Source organism: Chiloscyllium plagiosum, unplaced genomic scaffold, assembly GCF_037043375.1.
Source record: "Chiloscyllium plagiosum isolate Xiang-an unplaced genomic scaffold, Cpla_swu_hap1 HiC_scaffold_8, whole genome shotgun sequence".
Taxonomy (NCBI): domain Eukaryota; kingdom Metazoa; phylum Chordata; class Chondrichthyes; order Orectolobiformes; family Hemiscylliidae; genus Chiloscyllium; species Chiloscyllium plagiosum.
Window position 1 is genome coordinate 81387892 of NW_028270146.1, and position 24430 is coordinate 81412321.

Sequence of the window (24430 nt, forward strand, 5' to 3'; positions counted from 1 at the left end):
ATGCTCACTTTTTAAAAAAATATAACTCTTCCCAATGAGTTTTATATTGGCGCCGCGTGTTCGTAGTACGGTTCAATTCACGGCTTACTATACATTATACACACCGAATAAAGGAACAGGTTTGAATGCATCCCTAAAACTATTTCCTATCAAAATTTGTTTCACTGTCGCGCTAGTTTTCAAACTATTTGCTGATTTTTTGTGGTTTAGATGTGAAGCACACAGGACTCTTTGAGGCAAATATTTTAAACGTTAGTGTAGTTGCTGGAGTGGTGTATTGTTGATTTAAATGTGGTTTCCCAGAAAGTGGAGCCCTGCCTTTTCACAGTCACCTCATCAGTTCATGCATTTTTGAAACAATACACAGCCTTCAAAAGACACTAAGAGCCCAATGCCTCCTGCACTACCAGATATAAAATATAAACGTGATATTTTTAAACAGAGAGCGACCCACCAGGAAATTTAGTTGAAAGTTATAAATTAATATTTGATTTGTCGATTTGTCAATTGACGTTCAGGTATTATTTACAAATTCATATTGAAGTGTGTGATCACTGACAGCAAGTGAATGAGTTCTTCATGTACGCTGGGGATTTTGTCGATTCAGGAACAATATGATTATGAAATAAATTCTTCCGTAGAAATGACAGCCGGTGCCAATGAATGTTATGTACATTTGTAACCCCATTTCAGATGAGATTGATTCATGCAGTGATCTGGAGGCAATTACTTTTGGTTGTATCATTTATGACTAAAAGCGTTGAAACTCTCTATGAAAATATACAACATTCGACAAGCTGAGATGTCACATTTGTGAGAAAAATTTGACTAATACATTTCTTGCAAATTCGATCCGCAGTAAGTCTGTGCAGGGTGCTATCCTTATTTGTTCTTCTTGTGTTACATTAACTATGCCCACGAGTAACGCAAGAAGGCTAGTGCCTCTCACAATAGGCCCGAAGGAAAATGAATCTCGGCTGTAGATGTTATCGCTGTAATGTTAAGCAGGGTTATGTGAAAGAAGGAAGTGTGGCTCCTGAATTAAATACAAGCAAATTGATATGAAAAAAAAGGAAAGGAGAATTTGCGAGGCGTTACTGAGGGGATCTACAATAAGAGGGTTTTCTTTGACCTGAAGAAACGTGAAGCTTCATTTACATAGAGACAAGACGCAGTGACGTTAGCAGTTATCCGGGCCGCTAGCTGCTCCATACGTTCTCCAGAGATAATCTATCCCGTTTCTCTGCTCCAAACCGGCGCTCCGGAACTAGAAAATAAAACCAATCTATCTGTTGATAAAATGCTGTACATTGTCTATTAGAAAACAATAAACCGTGTCACGTCTTTAAAAAGTCCCAATTCCTTTTTTTTTCGCTGCGGCACAGGTCAAAGGCACGCCTGCTTTTCAGATCTGTGGCTGCCTTAGAAATTGAACCTCAAAGTGTTTTCAAAAAGATCATTATACCATTAGGAAAAGTTTAAAGTTTTTTTTTCGTTAAGTGCCATTTTACGAAAGGAGAGAAGCATTCCGCTGTTTAACCCCTGAAGTTTCACTGAGCTGGAACGTGCCGTCGAATGCAATGCCTTGCATTTGGTAAGTCCACGATCTCCTTTTCTTTCCACTAGTTCGTCGTTGACTTGCTAAGATTGTTTGAATTGTATATGTGTGTATATTGTACTGCAGAGTATTTATTTCATTGTTTTTTTTTAAATTTAATTTAATTGAACTCTGGGCCTAATGCGCCTGTTTATCCTAATAATCAGCATAAACTGACAGTCGTGATTTTAAGAATATTATCATTGGGACGGTTTCTGCGACCTGTACATTAAAAATGTGCAGTTAGGATACATTTCCGCAGGGCAGTCATGCTGAGGTTGTCAGGAGGCGCATCAGAATATTTTAATGATTACTTACAAACAAATTGAAATTCTCAGGTTTGTACCAATGCTGTTTAGACTTGACCTGCCATTAACAGAAGATCGATTCAAACAAAAGGAAACCGTGCACATAATGTCGTAATTCCATGACTATTGCCAAGTTGCTTTGTGTGTGAAGCGATTGGAAAGGGGAACTAGATCGCGACAGTATTTCTGTTCAGGACAATGCTTGACTGTGATTGAGTGGATACCCAACATGAAAACACATAAGATCTCCAATTACTTTCATGCTCAAGCACATCAAATCCACTAGCTGCGAAGGTTAGGAAATACAGGCGTGTTAAAAGGGCAGCTGGGAGTTTACCTGATAGAATGTGACGCCTGGATAGTCATAGTTTTGATAATCAAATTGTCCCTAATGATCCGAAGAACATACCTTAGCTAGTGGTTTCAAAGTCCAACAAGCCATGTTGAAACAATTGAAAATTTCCAACGTAATAGTTTATTTTACAAGTTGTTAAGTGCACAGCAAATATGTTGCAATGTGGTGCTGAGAGAAAAAAAATACTAAAATGCGCTGTCGTGCATTATTATGCCAAGCGGAGTCACATCATGCCTGAAGCCGAGACCCTCACAAGAGTAGATCCTAATTTAGTATTACACGGATTTGTATGAGAAAAAAACCTTCACCACGAATCCGTAATGAAAGGTCTCAATGTGATGGCTTTGGTTTGGTTCGAATGTGGAAGGTAGCTCACTCTGATCAGCATTTTGGGTAATGTGGCTATATTTTGTGTCAGCTGTGTGGTACGTTCTACAAGGTGAGCGACTCTTGGGGCAATACGTCAAGGTACATTCAAGATCTGTCGGATCATTCCCAATAATTCTATCCGGAATCCGATTAATGTCAAAATATAAGATCCACAGCCGTGATCTTTCTTCCCATCTTTGCTTTTTCTTCGTAAGCGCCGAAGGTTATTTCCCGTGCAAGTAATGCCCCATTTCTGCCTCAGTGTATTTCCTATCTCCAAAATCCTGCAAGGAAAGAAATAGAGTAGACTCCTTGACAATATTTCCCATTTGAATTGATGCATTATGTTTTTTAAGTCCACATTGAAGAAATTGTTTCTGGTAACTAAGGATCTACCCGTTTGGGTCAAACGTGGTATTTGCCGGGTTAGATAGAGGTGAAGGTGAAGTTCATTAGGGGTTTGAGGGATGTGTGAGTGGTGCCCAGAGGGCGGAGTTCTTGCGCACTGTAAACTTTCCAGATCAAACCTCGCTGCAATTGTCTGGAAACAGATGGCAGCGACATTGAACGGGAGCGAGAGTTGAGCGTCAATCCTCACTAAGTAGGGAACTTGTGAAAATAAAAACCACTGGAATATCGAAGATAAAACAAAATGCAATTAAACAGAAGTAACCATTATGTCTTAGCCCGCAATAATTGTAAGCAAGTAACTTCCGATTAAGAACAACAGAAAATCAACGCTCTCACTTTGCACAATAATGTGTTTCCCTCTACCCAAACTGTTGGTTTGAATCTTTTGATTATTTACATTTGAAAGTTTTAAACAAATTTAGTTGTGGCTACTTCCGTCGCTAAGGCATTATGCTACAACATTTAAATAATATGATATATGATAATGAGAAGAAAGGGAATTTAATTATCGGGCGCATAATCTAAACATCCATATATTTTCAAATAATATTTTTGCGCTGCTGTTGAACAGCCTTAAATTAGTTTATTTTATTTATTTCTTGATAATAATCTGCAAATTGTTCCTTAATATTCAATTTATACGTGTTTTATGAACAATTTGAGCCACATATTTGGCTGTCAGTTATTGAATACACGAAACACAAATAAATAGCGAAAATAGAACTGCTGACAAAATAGGTACAACTGCATAATTAACCAGAATTCATATTTGGACTAATTTGGTTTATCATCAAATGGGTAAAATTAGGGAACAAACGCCGATACTATGGAGTTTTAAAATGTTATATCTGTGCTTAAGCGCATTGTTCTTTATTCAGTCTTTTATTCAATCATCTTACGGACATACTAACAACATTGTCTTTACATTATCTCAATCGACATTTCTTTTCAAGACTAAAATTTTAAAATTTCCTATATTTTATTTCAAGTATGAAATTTAAATTATTTGAAAGCAAGCAATGGCGCACTTACGTAATTTGTAATGCTGTGCGTTAGTTAGTGTAAGATGCGAGGGTAAAAGATATCACTGTGATACTGGATTAGTGCAATAAAACGTGTCCTCTGTGTTAATTGCAATTATAATGCTGGTATTGCAGACTACCTTGTAGGGTGTTACATGCCTGTCTAAATTTGCAACACATTCACCAGGGCACAGTTTGGGTAAATATGCCGAGTTTATAATCTTCGTGTTTCTTTTAACGTGTTTAATGTCTAAGGGTAAACATATATTTTAGACTTACATGAAACAAATTCTGCATAAAATATGTAACATAGGTTAAATCGTAAACTTTATATTTCTCTTTCGAGCAACTGATTATCAGCGGCATATAAGGTATTGGATACATTTTCTATTATGAAAAAACCACAAGACTTTTAATATTTGTTATTACTTACCTAACTTGCAAGACAGCTTGCTTTCCTTATAATCACGAATAACTCTGCATAATATACAAAACAATATATTCACTTTTGGCCGAGATACAGTACTAAATATTACCACGGCGAATCTCTAATTCATTATTATAATTATTATTCATGCATCCATTGACAAAAAAATATAATAATCTTTAAAGAACCAGTTTCCTCCATCTACAAATAGTTATGCGGGTGATGTAACGAAAATAATTCATACAAACAGAATAGCCAGAAATTCTACAGCTGTTGGTCTGCTATTAAGGCTTTTTTTGGAACCATTTCCCAGAGCAAATGTGTTTGTAAACACATCGATTTACATTGGTAAGGCTGAACAGTGAAAGAGTTGGAGCAATTGTTGCTCAGAGACTGGGCATCTCGTGAGTCGCAGATCTTGTTCCTGGATGTTAACCTTATCGAGTATGACAGGCCACTTTGTTTGCGGCGCTTTACTGTTGTGAACTCGATCTAGTCAGTATTGTACTCAGTTTCAACACACTGCGCCTATCATAGATCTAAGCACATTTCCTTGATAACTCATCTTACATTCCGAGACATTGTGACGAAAAGCTAAAACTGTTATTTTCGGTTTCGGAAGACTTTACTTCACAGCCTGAAGTTTGACAAGTCTTCAAGTTGCACATTTAACATAGGTCATCATTGATAGTGCTTGTAACAGAATATAAGCTGGAAATTATCAGTATGTCGCCAGAAGACACATACATTTAGTTTAATTTCCTCTTGATTTTCTTTTGACAACTGCTAGCTAACCTATTCAGCAAAGAGAGCTTGATCAGAACTGTCAATGGTAGCGTGGGGGCGCTGTTGGTAAAGCAATGAGTCTAACATGTCTCTTTCGCTGTCTACCTAATCTCTCTTTCTTCCCCTCTCTCACTCTCTCTCGCTTTCCTTCACAGCTTGTGTCTGTGTTTCAAAAACACAATGCACATATTCGATTGTCTTTTGCACATTATGCATTTCTATCGGCACCAAGCGGTTTCTCTTCTCACGGTGTAAACCTCGAGTCCCGGAGCTCAACTTGGCTCCAGAGAGAAGAGTGGACTCACTTCCACTTGGTTCGGAGCAGAACCGGCTCTCAGATTTACACTAGAAAACTTTAGCGCCAGGAACTCGCCTGGCGCTGACCCTGCCATAATAAGAAGGCGGATGCATCGACGATCAGAAAGGTGTACGCAATTTAGCAAACAATGCCGATTCAAAAGGGAATCGACGTTTAAGTCACATGCTTCACTTTTCCAATCAGCAAAACATATTCTCGTGGTCACGTTCAAACATATTTGTGTAAATAAAATATATTGTTTAATTGGTTTATTGAATAGTTGGTAAAATACAAATAACGTGAGCAATAAAAATCTCCCTGTTTTGTGAACCATTAATTTGACTTTAAGAAACGGTGACCAAGGCTAGTTTTGAACGTGTGTGTCCATGAATCAGTTCAAGCTATATATATATGTGTTTATTGGTTTGTTGTGATCCATGATGGAGTCAGTGTTATTTGGGAAAGCAAATGTGTTTTGAATATGATTGAAATAACTTTTATCAGTAAATCCTTCATAGTATTTTCGTTGCATTTTTAATGTTATTTAATATTTTGACACCTGGACTATCTGCTAGATATTCCAATCGTTCAGGCTGAGTTTTCTTTTTAACATTGTTGAGATTGCGCAGCTATTTGTTGTTCGGACTCATGCAGATGAAGTCCACTGAAGAACACGTTTGATGTTATTAACTGGGAGTTTAAACGTTCAATGAATATAATAAAGCTACTGAGCGATCTTTGTGTGTTTGGTCACAGGGAGATATAATTTAACTCTACCTCTTGTCTCTAGCTGCTCTTAAATATTCAATTTTAGTTTCGCTAAAATGGGCGCCTATGTGTGCACCGACTAAACAAATTATTGGTGCATGTTTTACAAGTATGCCTAGCAGCAGCAATCAACTGCTTTCACTCCAGGGATTTGATTTGAGAAATAATGAAGGTGGGATTTGCCAAACCTCGGTGCACCAACAGATTTTAAACAGGAAATGGCATGGAATACATAGAATGAACAATCGCTCTGAACTGTGACATAGTATTTTTGATGAAATTTAACGTTAGCGGTCCCTTTAAATTGGGAAGTATCGGGCTGGTCAATCCATATCCAGTTACCTCGTTTACATTTAAAACCAGAAATTTGCACATTTGTCCACTGCCCTGTCCGTCAATCTTCTCACCATCGGAACAAAGGGCATGTTTGATTTTGCAACACAACAGTAAGATTCTGTGATAGATATGTTCCAGATAGGAGATGGGAATAGAAAGCCGTGTGTCGTTTGGAAATTGGTTTTAAAAATGCTAACAGATATACATGCCCATGTATTTGACATTGGTTGAACAAATAAACAGAAAAAAAATCATCACCAGTGGTTCCATGTCATTGAACACAGGTGCATTGTTTGCCAATACTCAATATTTCATAAAGAGTGAATGAAGGATTATTTATTTATATTGCATGAGTAACTATAACTATCATTTTACAATATTTGGTTTTGTCGAGTAACCTAGAACCACTGAAGGTTACCCGATTTAGAACACGCGCGCCTATATTTCTGGACAGTGAAAATGTCCAAAGTAACAAAAATGTGTTTTTCGATCGTGTTAAATATCTAGGAAGAGAAAATTAAATACTTGCAAAGCTTTTCGCCCCGTAAAGTAGATAATTCCCAGGAATGTTCTTGTTCAAATGTCAAATCTCCTAACAAAAATGAAATGACAGCTTTTGAAGTTAAGCAGAGTTCACACCTCAATATTTAATATAAAACGCTGGTAATTGCCTTAACAATTACGCTACACCTTGTCTTTGTGCATTATCAGTTTCCGCGTCCTGTCATTTTTACAATAATTATCTATGATTCATTTCAATTCGCCTTCTTGCTAAAATTAATTTCATGAATGCGACCACGTTTTTTTTTCTCAAAAACATTTCATTTCTAAATTCCTTTAAAATTGATTCCAAACCACTGCCATGTAAATAGGTTACATTTTATTGGGTAACAAAAGTAGAATCAACGTTTTGAATACTTTTTTTTTCTTCTGGAAATGGTATTGACCTGAAATGGTTTAAACTGTAAAAGGGGAGGTTAAGGAAATATCCAATCCATGAGAAAGCCCCATCCATGTTTTGAGTGATGCCAATATTAAAACATCATTGAACTAGCGTAAATAAGAAAGGACTCTTCTGATACGTTCCGGAAATGAAAAATGTACTCCTATATAATTACGTTGTGGAAATCATTTGGGACTCGGTGGGATTTTATTTGCGGAAGCAGCGTAAATAACGTTTCATTCTGAATAGCGAACTAATGTGCGTAAACCCTCGGCCTAGTGTTCCAAATTACAGACAGCATTGTTGGGGGAGGGGGTGGGGGGTGAGGGGAGGACACAACACAACATCCAGTAGCTCGTAATCAACTGGGTGTAAACTATACATTTGACGATAAAAAAAAGTACCTGGAAATAGATTCGTGTTGAGATCATTCACATTAACCAAATACTGAATTTAAATATCAAATTCGAGTATTGCCAACAAACTGACGGGAGGTGATGGTTTTTATTGGAACAGAGCTCAACAAGCCGAGTTTCTCCAACAATTTCTGTTTTTGTGACAACAAGTGATATGCTCAGTAAGAGGCTAAGACTGTAAAGACTGTAGGATAGGAAATAATTGTTGTTTTCTACCAAGCTTATTCCAAATTACTCATTCACCTTGGTTAAAATCAACTACGGCTGAAATCCATTTTGATGTTTAAAATGCGTTAGTAGTGCTATAAAAACCCCCATTGTTGATAGCATTGCGTAAACATGTCAACCACACATTTAAAATGAGTCATTTATCAGGAATTGGTCACAAATTATACAAGGTTTAATTTGTATTGATTTGCGTGTTTATCTATTTGTGAAAACCTTTACGTAATTGCCTACATAGTCATTGGCTTGTGTTGATATTACCGTATTGTTTTGAAACAAACTTCTTATAATCTGCAAGAAATTGGCACATGTACAGCTGAAGTATTATATCGATGGTAGATTGCCATCAGCCTTGGGAAAGATGACTGCGATAATACAAGTGAACGAAAGTGTTCAAATCTAAATGTATGATGTTGAAGCGTGAAATTATAATTGTAATAATTTTATATGAACATTTTGCTATTTAAAAGAAGTGTCACTTAAAACATTCCTGGATTATCTATTTGCTTAGTCGGAAGGACAATGGAGTATTTCCACTTTAAACGAAGGTTTCTTGTATGCGGGTTGAAGATACAAGTTAGTGTTAACAGACGGTTCCAGGTTTCTATATTGTAGTTATTACTTTTCAGCAACAGGGAACCGACATCACTACTTAAGTTTCGTATCTTGAAATATCAGTTTTGATTAATTCATTGGTTTTAAAAGATTTGGAAATAGCTAATCTACGTGCATTTTTTTCTTGAAAACACTCAAATCACACTAATATTGCCCCGCCAAATATCGAACGGAGAAATTGTACGAGGGGTAGGCTTTAAGTAATTTAACATCTGGCATAAACATGGACTTGATCAAAAACAGATTATTTTATTGAGTATTGATGACCTCTCTCGATGTACTGCCGTTTCTGTGATAACGATTAAATTTTATGCTAAATTACTGTATTGTTTACGTACAGAATCAGACTTAAAGCAATGGTAAGAAACGTATGTATTTTGTGTGCGAGCCTGTCTCTAGTCCTGTGTGAATCTGTCCCTGTGTGTATTTGCCCCACTGATATCTGCTCTTGTGTGCGGGTAACTGTCCATGTGTGTGTATCTGCCCTGTATATGTCTGTCATTGTGTAAGTATTTGCCTTTATATGTCTGCTGCTGTGTGTAAGTTTGTGTGTGGTTGCACTTTCATGCATCCCCTGTGTGCCTGCCGTGTATATCTGTCCCTGTGTATACACATGCGTGTGTGTATCTGCCCCTATATGTGTTGATCTCCTGTGTGTCACTACAACCTGTAGAGTTGGAACTGGTTTGGGAAGCACTGTTTGAAAGTGCAGGTCTTTCCTTTCTTCTGACTCGCCGACCCAATAGGTTGAGCTAATGCTGAGGGCGTCGTGTGAATGAACTGGAAAACACTCGACAGGTCGTGAATAATCGTTTTAATGAGTGTGTAAAGCATGCGACGGGGTGCAGAGAGCTGTCGGGTTAAACAAACAACTTGTACCCTGATGTAATCCGATTGTTAAAGTGCAAAGTGGTGTCATTCCAGTTTTCCGTTCCGTTGGTTAAAACCACAGCTCCAACACGCGGGAGTCCAATTGTCCCAATTAAAGAAAAATAACAATATTTTCTTAACTTGAGTGTGATCTTGTTTAATGTTAGTCTGTGGCTTAGCCAAGCATCAATTCAGACAAAAAGGTGATTTGTGAGCGTACTACAGTCTTTAATCAAAGCCCAAGTTGATGCATAACATGTTTGCCACCCGTAGAGGACAATAAATTGTTATTTTGTTCAATTGATCTCTGTAGTATATTTGATTCAGCAACGCGATGAATGAGGGCGATATAATATACACCCTCAGCATCGGGGAATTGCTTTGATTATAACATTTAACATTTTGTATGCAAACCAACAATATGGTGTGTGTGTATTTCATACGTACTCAAACTATAAAAAGCCCAGTTTTTGAAGCGGGTTGATAAACACTGACACACAAAAATGTTAAAACGTCCTTAAAATTCCACATAATCACGTGCTTCCCAAATGTTGGCCACGTGTGAAACTTGCACAAAATGGGGAGGATTTTATTCACATGTACAGTCCCAAGTGTACACTGTAGGTCTTTGGAACATTGAAACAATGGGATCGAAATAAATACTTAGTTTCAATTAATTACGACGATGTATTACCCAAACATAAGTAACCGATTGTTGCATGGAAACAAATACCGTGGAACCGCGTCGCTAACCGCCACGTGTTTATTGTGAACAGATTTGGAATCTACTGGGACATTTTAAATTTCCGATTGCGCCCGTTTCTAGGTTCCACAAATTTTGTAACGCTCTGGCGCTGTTAGGAAATGGAATTCTAGTGCGGAGAAGTTGCGGTCTTCCTAAATAAACTCACAATTTGCTGGCAGATTAGTGTCAGAATAGATTCGAGTTTTGCGCAAAGCTATTACTGATTAAAAACTGGAATCTGAAGAAAATTCAGTTTATGGCCCTTATATTTAAATATTGTATATTTTCATTACTATTTTCAAACATTGTAACAATATCTTTCCTAAAAATATCTGTATGCCTTTATCCTTGTTATGTTCATTAATTGCTATTAATTGTATTTATTTTGACAGACATAATTCAAAAACAACACCAATATAATATTGCCGAGTAAACGATTCAACCGGACAGACTTACAGTAATTACACAGTGGCGGAAAAATCAGACTAAGAAAATTGAAGTTTTACACAGTGTTGACAATAAGTGTTATACAATTGGTTCGTTCTCGTGTTTTCAAAGAAAGATCGGAGTAAACTAATATAATTATAAGTGTTGATATTCCAGAATTGTTTCAGTTCATATATCAGCCTTACAGGGAATTGTTATATACCTGCAGGAGCCAAATCGCCCTAATAATCTTTAAAATAAACCCCTAGATTGCTTTTTATTCTGGCTGTTTGTTTGCTCTGCTTTGCTGTGTAAGTAAAATGCACTAACATATGTTTACGTCAATACAGCTGTGCTTTAAGAAACGTTTGTCTTGCTGAAGTGAAAACAGGTTCCAGAAACAAAAACATTTACAACGTCAGAAACAGGCGGTGACAATTCCAAACACGTCAACAGTAACCCGCGAGTTTCAGAGGCATGGGAAATATGGCAGTGTTCCTATCAGAGATCTATTTGTCCAACTGTCGTGTAGTTTTAAAAATCTGTGTCTAACAGAAAGTTTAGAATTTGGTCCAATGCCTGTTCACACCGTTATGGCAAGTGAGTGTTCAGATAAATGCTTGCTGTACAAATACAGCTCTCGTATTCCCATCATAGCGCCTCAAAGTCCCATTTTTCATGCAAATAATAAAATAATCACGTCTGGCTGTACGAGCAAAACGCAAAGAGGATTGAGTTGTGTTCGGTGAGAGTGGCCCGAATTTTCAGGGAGCCCCGCTCAAGACGGAAGGCGGCAGGCAAGATCCGCGAGCCAGTGTGAAGGTTTTGTCTCCTCCGGTAGTCACACGGAAACGCATCTGTGAATCTGATAACATCTTCCTAAAATCATCGTCCCTCCCCAGAATGGTACTGAATTCACCAGCACAAAGCAAGCAGTCCCACTGCTCACACACACGCACTCAGATGATAAGGCAGCTCTCGCTTGGAGAGTGACTCCACCGCGGAACCCGCTGTCTGACCAGGTGTCATAGAAAGCAATTTTAGACAGCGAGAAATATTGACCAAAGAAAAGGTGAATGTGATGAATGAAATTCTGGTCACAGAGCACGGAGACAGGCTATGGCATAAAGTGCTCTTTTGTACAAATGAAAACATAGTTCGGGCCGTTCCAGGTTATGGTGGGTAAATAGCAGAGTCTCTGCCGGAGTAGGAATTGCTATTGTTAAACACGCTAAAGCCATTCCGCGTAAAGTAAAGGGGAAAGGGCAAAGGCATTCTTGAGATTAGATTTCTTTAAGTATTCCCTCTCGAAACAGTTCACTAGTTTTCCGAAAGTACTGTATTAAAAGAAAACATTCACAAAAGCAGATCCTTAGCCATTGCGCATCGGTTTCACCACAAGCAACGTTAAACACAGAAAACTTTTTTATAATAATAAAACTTTTTTCGAGTCTATGCTGGTGATCGATGCGTTGGTGCTTCCTACATTTTAGAGCTAATCGCACTATCATCAGCTGAGGATATGTTTGAACGTAAACCTCGAAAAATTGCACACTGACAAACCGAATTTTCTGAAATGTTGTACAATCTAAAATCATCTGATTCGGCATCTGCATAAAATAAATATGTAATGTCAATGTTTATTTTGTTTTTTTTTTCTTGTAGTCAGGTTCTAGACGTTTATTATTATTTCCAGTTTTAATAATTACGCGTTTGAAAACTTCATGGCAGTCTCTTTCAAATTTTGTAAACGTTATTTAGTTATTGTGGAAGTCTGGTGACAGCTTTGTGTAACAGCTGAACTAACACATTTTACATCAACTGTATCTTGTTTGAGATTCAATAAAACAGCAAATTTCTCGATAAAATATGCACTGCATCAGCTTGAAATTCGCTGACATTAATCTTGCATTGTTTCGACGTTTCGTCTGTTAGCTGCAGATTGCTTTTGCCGTTTCAATTAAAATAAGTGAAATGTAAAATAGAAATTAGCTGGAAATTCACTGAATATTATATGGAGATAGTATAACGTGACAATATTTCGACTATTATTGATATCACCAAAGTGTAACGGCCGAAGTAGAAGTTGCTACGCAAATTTTTTTGTTGCCTTGTAACATTATAATTATTTAACTTCTCTTCAAGCGAGCACAACTTCAATTAAAATAAAGGTGGTTAGTGTACACTGTTAATTTTAGATTGTAATTTCCTCAGGTCTATTCTAGTTAAAAAAAAGACATTGCAAAATTTTTGGAGTTTATTTCACGTAATGTAATGCCGATACCTTTTGTTTTAATTTCTACAAAGTCATATGAATTGTTCCCACTTTTTCTCGATTCTTTTAATAACATTAGTTCGCATATATAATGAAACGTCTTTGATATGAATTATGCCAAGGTATGCTTTTTGATCGCATGTTGTTGAGATTTTGCATTCCTCGCTAGCGACATCATCATTTCATCTCTCCATTGTTGTTAAGACTAAAAAAAAACGGTTGGGTTGAAGCTAAAATGTTTTAGTATATCTAGATTATCATAAATAAACTTAGCAACCAACTTAGTCTTTTCGACCAGAAATATCAGAATTTTAATAGTGGAGCACATTTCACTGAGCGTTCGGTTAGGGTTGTTTCAAACTTTTTGTTTTGAAATTAATTTTCACATCATAACTCTATATTTATGAATAAATATAAAATTGTTGTATTTCGCTTGACTTGAGTTGAAGGACGCTTTCTAAAACCTCAACCGTTAACTTTGCCACTCATATCAAACAGCCAAATACATTATAAGGTATGTCACCATGGTTGAAAACATTTTCAGTCATCACACTGTATCAATAAACAATACTTTTCGTGATAGTTTTAACCTGATTCTTCAAACCGAAGAGTCAGAAGCATGCACGCATATATATTTTTGTGTTCCTCGTAGTGAACTTGTACATCCAGGTTTGAGAACCTAATAACATCCCCGCGCGTTTCAGCAGGACAGACAAGACCTGGAAAATCATTAGTGTTTTTGATTTCAATAAACTTAAACCCAACCTTTCCTAAGTACAGTCAATGCAAGTTTTACTTTCTGTAAATATTGATGTTTCCTTTTTTTTGGATCTCGAAATATCTTTGCTTTTCGTTATAATGATTTCTCTTTCAGAATAAACAGAACACACACTTACTACCTGACGTTACTTCTTCACATTAAAGTAGATGAGTCAGGAACGATCTGATATGTCTCACGATTAGCTAAGTTATTAACAAGGAGCTGGATAAGCACAGCGTCGTTTCATGAAAATTATGTTAGTATATGACATATGTTTATTGTCTTTTATTTCCTTAGTTAATGTTTTGGATAACAAAATTAAATTTGACCGGCATAATATGGCGCTTACCATTTGGAGATGGTTAGATTAAATGTATCAAAGCTAGATCCAACTAGTGCCTATGGAAAATATGATAGCTTTTCTTTCAGGTTTCCTTGATGAAATCAAATACACTTAAATTTGATCTAATTTAGCATTATACTGTGCAGAGTGTTGGGATGATTTACTTCTTTTACCTTTGAGTTCTAGGGTCTGATAAAGGCTAGACAGATGGAATAAATCATCCCAACAATTTGATGCTTCTTAAGGGCTGTAACTGAAACAACTTTGTCCTGCATTAACCCAGTTTTCATTGGATATGAGTCTACAGCACAAAACTGTCTGTAATTTGGCACCAATTGCAGCTGATTGGATAGTCTCACTTAGGTAGGCCACATTGATGACTTGATGTATAGTAAATGGAAATATCAGGGCAATGATCTTTTAGCTAGGGCAAGAAATGCATGAAATAACACACCAAACACAAAACAATACCTATTCCTGCAGCAAACTTAAGATATCCACCAAGCTGTTTGGCATGTTTTGTGATTTAGAAAGTTCAGTAGTTTGAAGGTTAGTACACAAAGGGAAACAAGTAAACATCTGTGATATAAATATAAGGTAATTACCAGATAAATTGACATTCTCTTATTTAATTTCCTTGTTTATTTTTAAGTGTGTTTAACTATTTATGTAAGAACATATTTGAAATAGTAAACATAATTTGATTGCTTTTATTTGGGTGATAATAAATGCTGTTTTAAATTTGTTTATAAAATTAGAAGTACCTATTTTCTTTACACTGATAAGAATTGTTAACTAGATTATTTCTAATGCATACCATATTAAAATAATTTGGAGACATACTCTTTCTTCTACTATTTAGCAGTTTGATATTTGATCTAAATAAAACACATTTCCTCATTGCAAAAATGTGCAAAAATATAACTATCAAAATCATTTCATTGATTTTATTTTAAGAGCAAAGAATGTTTACCTCATTTATATAAAATATTTTTTGTTCAGTGCTGTACATCTAAGAACATAAAGCCAGGCAAACAATTATCAACTAAAATTAATTGAAATATCTGTTGACGATATGGTATAAAACTTGCATACTACTGTAGAGTCAGATGTACATGTAAGCATATGAACATAAAGGATGGGGAGAAAGGCTGGCCATTTAGTTTTACTTATGTTTAGTTTTATTTTGAACAAGTCATATGTTTGGTTACTTTACTGAACTACTTGTTAGCTTGGTCACCAAGTGACCACTAATTCTTCAACAGAATTGCATATTATATAAAACTAATATCAGTTTGAAAAGCAACACTACATGCGTTAATTTAGGGTCTGGAGTCCCTCGTGTCTACTAATTACTTATGCAAGAATGTGCAGGCATCATGAAGAATAGAGGACATTGAGCTAGTTAAAACCAACAATTACCTCATGCTTTAATTAACAAATTGATCCTTTTTCTTCTAGCACTATGCTTTTGCATACATATAGTAAAACAATACCCTGGCTCTGTATTTTCCAAAAATCACATATTCACTTTTTTTATGATTTGTGAATAAAGTGTGAGATCACACAATCTAAGCTTTTAATGTGATTTATTAACATTTAGCTAGAGTGTGATTAATTAAGAATGTGCACATTCAAGACTATGTATATGTATGAAATTGCTTCTACTATACAAACAAACTAAATGTGCTCATTCGGACATCACAATAATAAATATTTAAACTGACTAACTTTATTCCCATTTGTCCTATTATATTGTACATGCTATAGGTACTGCTGAGTAAACACAAATAAACTATTTACACTGATATTGAGAGAGATATTTGTAAATTAAGTATAATTATATTGATATACATGCATTAACAAATCAGGGAATGGTGACTTGTTTTTTTGTGTGGGCAAGGTTACACTATAGTTCTTCTTGATGATTTATAATGAGATGATACTGGCACAAATCAGTACAGAGAGTGCCCACTGAGGTTTGTTTTCGGCAAGCAGAAAGGATGCATTTTTCCAAAGTATTTCTCTGTTGTTTCCAGACATCACATGGCAAGAACTTATACTTATATGGTTTCTTTAACAAAATAAGATGCTTAAAAGTGCCTCACCAACCTAGCAAATACGAAAGCCAGACTATTTTTCCTTGGCTTTCTGAAAATTCATTCTCAACCAATCAGGGAATACAGTCTGGAGGTAATATCTTTCATAAATTCCTCCCCCTTACTGGGAAGCCATTTGGTTGGGTCTTCAGTACAAAGTAGACACTTAGTAAGAATACATTCCTCTAGAACAATCCAGTTGCAACTAGAATGCATTAGCATCTGGAATAGAACTTTGGTTGCAATATTATTAATACCTTTTCATTTAAATCCATTGAGCCTTCAAGAACTGGGATGTTATAAAATTAGTTCATGTTATTTCGGAAAGTTTCTAGAAGTTTAAAGCATTGTACCCGATTTATATTAAATGTCCAGTACAAATGAATTTACATTATATGTCAATGTTTGAACAACTAAATTGTATTTATTCTGATGGCCATTAAACATTGAAATTGATTATCTGATGTATTTTCTTGTAACAAAAATAAATCATGTTTGAATTAAATTTCTATGAGAATTTAATTTTGCAATAGAGTTTGGAATGTTTACATTTTTGGTAAAATTTTGTTAATAGCTTATTATCCTGAATTATTATTTGGGATAATTATTATATGTGAAAAAATGTATCAACTAAAACTTCCCCTTTAGCACTTCATCACTGCTAAATAACAGTGAATGAGTACATATTTATTTTCATCAACACTGTTAGCTTTATCTTTTACAAAAACATGTTTACATCTTATGCATCTATTCTGACAGATATTTTTGTTAAGCTGGTGGGGAGGGTGGTGTAGTGGCATTATGATGATACTGTATTTGTTTATAAACAGTCAGATTAGATTCCATACAGTGTGGAAACAGGCCCTTCAGCCCAAACCGACCCTCCAGGACCCATTTCCCTCTGAATGATGTACCTAACACTATGGGCAATTTAGCATGGCCAATTCACCTGCACATCTTTGGACTGTGGGAGGAAACCCACACAGACACAGGGAGAATGTGCAAACTCCACACAGACAGTCACCCAAGGATGGAATTGAACCTGGGACCCTAGTGCTGTGAGGTAGCAGTGCTAACCATTGAGCCACTGTGTCATACTCTGATTGGTATCAAGCAGTACAACCATCAGAGACAGAAACATTCATTTTGACAGAAACTTTCTGAAGCTCATGTCCACTCTTATCAGGTATGGATGTGGTAGAAGTTCAGCATTTACAATCTGATAAATGGTTGCAATTACATTGACTTTAAAATATAATTGTTCGTCCCATATGCATTGCCCACTGTTTCAAAGAAAGAGAGTAGGAAGTTGAAGTTATTGGAAAACTTGTGTGTGGGATAACTTTCAATCTAGGAAGAACTGGAATTGGAATAGAATACTAAAGACAACGCTAACTATTATATTTTAAGATTTCATGGATTGGTTACCTAACCGGACTTCAGTTATTTAATGGGTGTAACCATTTTAAAGTGCAATGCAATAATTGGTTGAATTTGCAGGCCTGCAGGTAAATATTCTTTTGGGGGACCTTTGCTGAATTAGACTTTAAATAAATATCAGAATGCACCAGTTGTTTATTAGAGTTAATGAGAAAGGTGTCACACTTATAATTTTTTCCCACTGTTACAGATTTGGTGTGCCACCATATAGAGTTAATGTGTGATGCAAACTATGCAATCCTTTTAATTATATTGATAATCTGCAACACATTGCTTTCCAATATATTTTCTTTAACTCCCAGTAATTTCAGCTTTGCTCCAATTTGCAAAGCATTTAGAATTAATTACAATATTTTTGGAAGAATCCATATCTTTGAAATTTGGAAGATAAAAAATGCAAGAGAGCACGAGCAGTATTAAAACCAAGCCATGCATACCTACATGCATCAGCACTTGAAAGCTAGCTATATACATGCTCATTCAATAAAATTATAAATGGCTCATGCTGTCCAGTACAATTCCTGTCATCAAAAATGTACTTGTAATGTCCTCTTGTTAAAACAAAATAGTGGCACAGTCTGATATATTGTCAATTTTTTGTGATTAGGCATTGCTGGTCTGTAATGTTCTTTAATCATATGACAGTGGTGAGAGTATTATCAGTAATCATAAATAAAGTGGCATTCTCAGAGGGTGAAAAGATAGAGCAAATAGTGAATGAATGTTCAATGTTATGAATGAACAATGAATGTTATTGCTGGAAATATCAAGAATGCTGAATGCTAGAGTGCATTCTGTGGAAAACACTGAGCTCTGCAGCAGCCCAGTGCAATATTGGTTGAACAATTCAAGGTGGGACTTGCAATGCTGATGAAGTGGCAGAGTTAATGATTGAAATGCAGGAAGATATTTGAAGTAGCGAGCTGGGAAGAGGGAACATTGATTATAAATGAGCAAGTTGGTGAAGCAGCTGGGAAGTATGGCAGAGGAGAAAACAAGCAACGTAGCAAGTTTTAAGATGCAAGTTTAAAAACCTGATGAAGGAGCAGCGCTCCGAAAGCTAGTGTGCTTCCAATTCAACCTATTGGAATATAACCTGGTGTTGTGTGATTTTTAACTTTGTACACCCCAGTCCAACACCGGCATCTCCAAATCATACGATGCAAGTAATTGCATAGCAGGCACAAAACACATGGAAAGAATGAGATGCTGTGATGGAGTAATATATAGTTTGAAAAAGATAGTTGTAGTCAATGGGCTGGAATTCATTTTTGTTGAGGCATATATGTATCGTGTTGCTGACTCGGTTGAATCAAGCAAGTTACTGTCTTTCAAATCAGTGGTCTGTGAGGATGCTGGTTAGCTCATTTGACTTGATGGCTGTCTTACAATGCAGGAGTGGCACCAACAGTGTGGGTTCCATTCCAGGGTGCTGTGAAGAACTCTCCTTCTCAAACCTGTCCACTCACCTGAGGTATGGTGACTCTCAGATTAAACTGTCATAAATTGTTTCTCTCTAATAAGAGAGCAGCCCTGTGGCCTGGTAGGAGTATGGTGACATAACCTTTTGTGTATGCAAGGGTTATCCACTTATAGAAAGTTTTATGGTTCATCTGTGCTTCATTGAAAATAATTGTGTATCATATTTTGGAATTTGCTGTGATAAGATGGAGCAGCACGTGCAGCATGTAACCATAGTGAAAAGACAGCTCATAAAGTGAGAGCAGCAGGTCAATTCCTATCATGTGATAAGAAAATAATGATCAGTGGCTGAAGTATGGAAAGTAATAGCAGACCCTGGGGTATAAATCTTTGTCAATGCACATATTATTTTCTGTAGTGGTTAAAGCTAACAGTCTTGTTGAATGTAACAGTTCTACTGAAAACATAGCAGGCTGTTTAATTTCCTCTGTGTATCATTTAAAACAAAATGCTTTCATTATCTTTCTCCAACTTGGGCAAATAATTTCCCATTTGATGCAGCTGTTAAACAAGAAAATAATGCACAAAAGAACCAGTTACTCAGTTCACTGAAAACAATGAAAGAAAGTTGCAACAAAATAGGCCGTTCACAATTAGAAGGATTCTCAAAGCTCTTTATAGACAATAAAGTACTTTTGAAATGTAATCTGTGTTGAAATGTAAGAAACATGGCAGCACACAGCAAGGTCTCACAAATAACCGTGTGGTAATGATCTGTTTTAGCAATACAGGTTAAGGGATAAATATTAACCAGGGCACTGGGGATAACTCCCATGATCTTATTTGAAAAAATGCCATCTTTACATCTATTACATCCACCTAAGAAGTTGGAAAGGGTTTCTCTTTAACATCTTCTCTGAAAGACGGCTTTCTTATCAGTGTAGCCTTGGACTGTCAGTGTAGATTTCATGCTATGTCTCTAGAATAGGAGTTAAACTCACAGTCTTCTGACTCAGGAGTGCAACTACAGAGTCAAAGCTGAAGCAAATGTTAAGTCAGAGGAAAAACATGGAAGATAACTGCTAAAATTTGCAAAATTAGCAATTATGTCCAAAGGGAAGAGGAGTGAAATGCAAGACATTGAAAAGGGATGACGTGGATTCCTCGGTCAGCTGGTTCTTCCAAAAACTTGGCAATGCATTGAAGTATGCTGTTACTGTGGTGAAAGAATTCTAATTATTATGGATAGTACAGTGGAATGACAAATTATTCTATAACATTGGGTTCATATGAATTAGGAGCAAAGGTAGGCCATTTGGCCTTTCAACCTTTCCCTTCCATTCAGTAAGATCTTGGCTGGTTTGTTTGCATTCTGAACTCCATGTTCCCACCTATCCTGAATGAACATTGATTCTCTTGCCTGTCAAGAAATTAGCAATCTCCACTCTAAAAACATTGAATGAGCCCACCTCCACCATTTTCTGTGGTAGAGGTACAAAATAGAAATTCAAAACTAGAAATCTGTGAGGCACTGTGCACTGTCAACAGCTGCAGTATTGTACCAAAACACACCACAGCCCAGCATCTCTCTCAATCAACATTACCATCAAGCCAGGGGATCAACCCTGGTTCAAACCACAGTGCAAGAGAGCATGCAAGGAGTGGTAGCACGCAAACCTTAAAGTCCCGTTTCAACCTGTGTATCAAAAAGCATAAAAAGGAAATACTGAACAGAGCTAAGTGATCTGCAACCAATGAAGCTGATCAAGGCTTTGCCAGATCTAATCATGAGTGTTGGTGAACTGGGCAGGTAGGTGGAAGATGAAGTTCAATGTGAAGGTGTGAGGTGATGCATTTTGCCGGGAAGAACATGGACAGATGATATAAAATAGTGCATATAACAGCAAAGGAATTGCTTATACTGTGCGTAGATCTCTGAAAGTGGCAGGACAAGTGGAGATGACAGTTAATAAAGCGCATAATGTCCTGTGTTTTATTAATAGAGGCAGATGGCAAAACAGTGAGGAGATTATATTGAACTAAGACACGTATTAGACCTCAAATAATTATTGTGCACAGTGCTGGGTGGCACTCCATTAAGATGTGAACAGATTGGAAAGTGTGCAGAAGAGATTTATAAAAATGGTTCCAGGAATGAGCTACTTCTGTTCTGAGGATATATTGAAGAGATTGAAAGTGTCCTCTTTGGAGGAGGAAGGCAAGGAGGAAATCTGATAGATGTTTTCTGACTTATTAGACACCTGGTGGGATCTCTAAAATATGAGACCATGAGATAAAACACAGAATGAATCCATTCAGCCCACTGAGTCTGCTCTGCCATTTGATCATGGCTGATACATTTCTTAACCCCATTCTCCTGCCTTCTCCAGTAACCTTAGATCCCCCTACTGATCAAGAACCTAGCTATCTCTGTCTTAAACCCACTCAATGACTTGGCTTTCACAGCTTTCTGCAGCAATGAGTTCCACAGATTCACCACCCTCTGGCTGAAGAAATTCCTCCTCATTTCAGTTCTAAAGTATTTCCCTTCACTCTGAGGCTGTGCCCTTGAGTCCTACCAGTGGAACCATCTTTTCCACATCCACTTTATCCTAGCCTCTCAGTATTCAGTATACAGATGCAGAATCCTCAATTGCTCCTCACATACGAAGCACTTCATCCTCTGTTAGCATTCTTGTATACCTCCTCTTGACCCTCTCAAAGGCTAGCATATCCTACTTTAGATACAGGGCCCAAAACATTCCAAATTGACCAGAACTTATACAGCCTCAGCTGTACATCTTTGCTCCTGTAATCTAGCCCCCTCAAATTGCATGTTAACATTGCATTTGCCTTCCTAACTGCCAACTGAATCTGCATGGTAAATCTTAAGAGATTCCTGAACTAGGACTCCTAAGTGTTTTTATGCTTCAGATTTCAAAAGCCTTTCCACATTTAGAAAATAAGAATTCTAACAAATTTTCAAAGAATTCTAACAGATTTGTCAAGGATGACCACTCCTTAATCAATCCAAGCAAACAACCCTTTTTTTGTTCCATGCATTACTAAGTCCTGCACAATCTCATCCTTAGTAATGGATTTTAAAATCTGACCAACGACCGAGGTCAAACTAATGAGCTGATGATTTCCCGCCTTCTGCCTCCCTCCCTTCTTAAACAGGGGTGTCATATTAGCCATTTTCCAGTTCTCTGGGGTCTTCCCTGACTCCAGACATTCCTGAAAGATCACTATCAATATGTCCACAATGTCGTCAGCTATCTCCTTCAGAACTCTGGGGTGTAGTCCATCCAATCAGGGTGATTTATCCACCTTCAGACTTTTCCCGGCATCTTCTCCTTAGTGATCCACTAAGCACTCTTCTGCCCCTTGACTTTCTTAAAGTTCTGGTATGTTGCTGGTGTCTTACACCATGAAGACTGATGCAAAGTATCAATTCAGTTTCTCTGCCATTTCTTTGTTCTCTATTACTACTTCTTCAGAATCATTTTCCAGCAGTCCAATGTCTACTGTTGCATCTCTCTTACCATTTGTATTTATACAAAAATCTCTTGTGACCTTCTTTTGTATTGCTAGCTGGCTTTACCTTACATTATATCTTCTCCCCCATACCTTATTGCTTTTTTAGTTGCCTTCTGCTGGTCTTTAAAGGCTTCCTAATTCTTTGGCTTCCACATTTTTGGCTTCCCACTATTGTATGCATTTTCTTTTATGCTGTTCCTAACTTCCACTGTCTGTCATGGTTGCCTCATCCTCCCCTTTGTATATTTCATCTCCCTTGTGATGAATTTCTGCTCTGCCTCTTGAATTACCCCCAGAACCTCCTGCTATTGCTGTTCCACCACCTTCCCTGCTACACCCCCCTTCCAATCAACTCCAGCCAGTTCCTTCCTCATCCACCTTAACTCAATTGTAATACTGTTACAGCTGATTCCAGCTTCTCCCTCTCAAACAGCAGGGTGAATTCTGTCATATTTATCGTCACTGCTCCCTAGAGGTTCCTTCACCCTCAGCTCTGTAATTAAGTCAGTCTCATGATGCACCACCAAATCCAGAATTGGTCTGTTCACTAGTGGGCTCAACCACAAGCTGCTCCAAAAAAATTGTCTTAGACATTCCACAAATTCCTTTTCTTGGGATCTGCTACAAACCTGATTTTCCCAGTCTACCTGCTTATTGAAGTTTCCTTTGATTATTGTGATGTTTTTACATGTCTTTTCCATCTCTTAATTAATTTTCTGCCTCACTTACTGACTACTATTAGGAGACCTGTACACAACTCCCATTTACCCACTGATGTTCTTTAACTCACATGGATTTTATGCATTCCAACCCGATAATGTTTCCTGAAGTTACGAACAAGGCAATACCACCCTCTTTGCCTGTCTTTTTCGTAAGACAGATCCATGATCCCCTTGGAGCCATGTCTTGGTGATACCCAAAACACCATACTCGCCAATTTAAATCTACGCTACAAGCTCATTTACGTTGTTTTGAATACTGTGGGCATTCAAGTACAACACCTCAGTTCTATGTTGACTGCGCCACTTCTCAAAATTGTCCCCTAACCTGCTGCCTGAAATTAGGTTCCTGATCCTTTCCATACTCTCTATTACTTGTTCTGGAAACATTAATAAATCCTCCTGAGACTTCCTCCCTGTTAGCTTTTTCAGTGCAAGTGAACTGTTAGGCAAACGTGAGGGCTGAGGCTCCTTCAGCACTACCTCCTGGATCACTCTACTCTCACTCATAGTTACACCCTCCTATCCCCAACCATGGACTGAATTTGAGGTGTGACTGCTCCTTGAAACACAATATCCAGGTAACTCTCCCCCTTCCTGATGTGTTACATTGTTCGAAGGTCAGACTGCAGCTCATCAACTCTGAGCTGGATTCCCTCAAGCAACCAACCCTTGTTATAGATGTGGTCACTGTGAACTACAATGAGGTCCACCCGCTCCCACAGCATGGAGGTACAACACATCACAAGATTCTGTATTCTATTTTAATTTAATTCTTCTTGAATTGTTTTCTTTTAATTTTGTAGTGGTCTTTTAGACTATAGCCTGTGAATATTTCTCTTATGTGTCTTCAATAGGAACTTAACCTACAATAGATAGTCAAATTAGCAGCTATTTAACCTGTTAAAAAAAACC

General features: G+C 37.1%; 2 long non-coding RNA genes across 4 annotated transcripts in view; one reads left to right on the forward strand and one right to left on the reverse strand.

The window, feature by feature from the left end:
* Positions 1 to 497: 497 nt before the first annotated feature.
* The window catches only part of LOC122553757 (uncharacterized), a 253146-nt gene continuing 229213 nt past the window's right edge, over positions 498 to 24430 (forward strand). For all 3 annotated transcript variants that reach the window (XR_015757953.1, XR_015757952.1, XR_006312836.2), the window contains exon 1: positions 498 to 1594. This is a non-coding gene — a long non-coding RNA (uncharacterized LOC122553757). The remainder of the gene's footprint in view (positions 1595 to 24430) is intronic.
* LOC122553756 (uncharacterized) lies at positions 1907 to 7237 on the reverse strand. The gene is made up of 3 exons (XR_006312835.2): positions 7203 to 7237; positions 4496 to 4539; positions 1907 to 2913 (listed from the first exon to the last, which is right to left on the reverse strand). It is a non-coding gene; the product is annotated as an uncharacterized LOC122553756 (long non-coding RNA).